Source organism: Octopus bimaculoides, chromosome 18 (genome assembly GCF_046866305.1).
Source record: "Octopus bimaculoides isolate indiv1 chromosome 18, ASM4686630v1, whole genome shotgun sequence".
Classification (NCBI taxonomy): Eukaryota; Metazoa; Mollusca; class Cephalopoda; order Octopoda; family Octopodidae; genus Octopus; species Octopus bimaculoides.
The window spans coordinates 48202591-48205090 of record NC_142945.1 but is presented as its reverse complement, the minus strand read 5'-3'; the positions used below and the strand labels follow the sequence as shown (position 1 = coordinate 48205090).

The 2500-nt window shown below is 36.3% G+C and overlaps 1 protein-coding gene across 1 annotated transcript in view; it reads left to right on the top strand.

Annotated features, from left to right (window-relative positions):
• The window catches only part of LOC106880089 (two pore channel protein 2), a 14857-nt gene that overhangs the window by 9500 nt on the left and 2857 nt on the right, over window positions 1-2500 (top strand). Inside the window, exon 1 of the mRNA XM_089366146.1 lies at window positions 1-2500. This exon is cut by the window's left edge and continues 9500 nt beyond it; it is cut by the window's right edge and continues 2857 nt beyond it. The gene's annotated coding sequence lies outside the window, so the exon portion shown is untranslated.

Below are 2500 nucleotides of genomic sequence, written 5' to 3'. Positions count from 1 at the left end.
ACATGTCCCTACATCATAGTCTCCACCCTTACCCACTACATCTGATTTCTCTTATACCCAGCTTATCCCTCATCTCATTTGTATTTCATCATTCATGAACACAAAGCAGAGCATGCCCACTTCATTCCTTTCCAGCTTCCACAGACCCTTCGTATTCGAGACCCACATATTGTTGTCATGCAGAATTACATTTCATACACAAGCATCATACAGTCTGCCCTTCACTCAGAGAGAGAGAGAAAGAGAAGCCCTTTGTTGCTAACACATGTAATGGATCACTAAGCTTTTTTCCATTCTTACTCTAGTGACTATATTTTTGGAATACCCAAAAATGGTTTGAGGTAGCCTTCAAAGCATTGGAAGGGATCTATTTCACACGTATTGCTAGCTGCTCCCATACATTTCTCATCATTCAAAGTCTATATTCCTCAATAGCCTACCTGAGATCCACGATATCTCTTGCATTTTTATAGTTTACATTAAGTACACTTAAGGCGGTGCTCCAGCATGGCCGCTGTCAAATGACTGAAACAAGTAAAAGAGTACACTATATAAAAATTCCACTTATTCTTATTCTGTATATTCTTCATGACCATTTTCCCTCATGAGAATAGGGTTCTGTCTTCTTTCCTACTAAAAACTTTACTAAGTTAACTCTCGATTCTATGTTTTGCTTCTTGTATCTGGAATTTATTCTTCACATCTTCTGTGGATTCAGTTACATGAACTAGATCATTGCCATATGGGAGTTCCCATTAGTCAGCCAGACTTAAATTCCTTTCTTAAGGCTAAGAGAGTTAAATTATACTCAAGCAGAGTATGATAACTGAATCTTATACATCCTTGCCTAAACACTAAATTCCTTATTGAACTCTCACTCTGCTGACAGCATTTCTAAACATGGCTTTCATTACTTTCACAAATACTTCATTTGCTCCTAGTTTAGTTAGTGGCCACCAGTGTAGACACCATGGAAACTTGAAGCCTCTTTCAAAGTGTATAATTCTTGGTAAAGTGGTATACTCCTAGCTAAGTACATCTCATATAGTTATCTCATTGGGAAGAGAGTATCAGTAGTACTCTGGTTGGACACAAACCCAGATAACTTCATGTTTCACCTAATTTTCTTCCTAATCAGTCATAACTCTTTCAGTAATTTTCATAACGAGGTCCATCAACTGATGCCTCTGCAGTTACTCCTTTCTAGAACCTCTCTTTTGTCCCTGATGCTGCTACACCAGTCACTAAGTGTGGCACTCACCCATATAAGTACTTGGTTTAATACACTTGTAACTACATAACATCCACATATTTCACCATATATTTTCAGATATCTAAATAGAATTTTATAATTGTTTATATTTTAACTGTCGCCATACCTTAAAGGTGTTACATTTTAATGAAAGAGTTGGTAGACATACAAAGCTTCTATCTTAGTTGACAACAGTGAAATAAAAGAAATCAAATGATCGATATAGTTATTCATTATTGATTAGACAGTTTGTATTAAAATCCCCCATTGACAGGCCACTGGTATTTATAGAGATTTAAACACTTTTGGTATACAAATTAGGGAGTCCTTGATAGAGTAACTGCTACATTTATTGAGTAATATAAGCATTTCGGCTGCTTGTTTCTCTGGAGTTTGTCAGAATGATGTAGATGTCTCTGATGAGAACCCAATAAGGTTCAAAAATCGATTAAGATTGTTCATCATTTTTTCCAGTCTGCGGAGAAATTGCTAAACTTTGCCCTGTTTATAATTATACTATATATTACATATTAATTACATTTTTTAAAAGATTAGTTTATTTTTATAGTTTAGCTGTGATGTAAAACACCAAACAAACTATTTAACATTTCATCTTTAAATTTTGATAAAGTGATAGCATGTTGTCATCTTAATGTGACACTCCCATAAAAGGGAAGAATGCTACTGTTATTTAGCCCTTGTCGCCACTTTGAAAACATAAGGACACAGAAAATGTGTCAAGTCCAACAGGAAATGGTGTTTCCTAGTGCTAAATAATAGTAGCATTCTTTCCTTTTATGGGACTGTCAAATTAAGTTGACAACACTTTATCGTGCTGCTAATGCATAAATCTCTGTGAGAGATTTAGAAATATATTATTCCTATTTAAATTTTGAGTTCAAATTCCACGGAGGTCAACTTCGCCTTTCATCCTTTCAGGGTCGATAAAATAAGTACCAGATTTCTTTATCGCCCACAAGGGGCCAACACAGAGGGGTTGTACTAAAATTAAAATAAGTACCAGTTGAGTGCTGGGGTCATTGTAATTGACATGCCCTGTCCCTGAAATTGCTGGCCTTGTGCCAAAATTTGAAACCAGTGTTTTTAGCTGTGGTGTTTAGCATACTTTATAACTCCTCACCTAAGAAACTGAAATATCCCAAATTCTGCTCCCCCCCCCCCCCCCAACCACAGACTTGCCAGAGAAATGGTCTGTTGCTTGTAACACTGACTGAAACAGTTGGAACT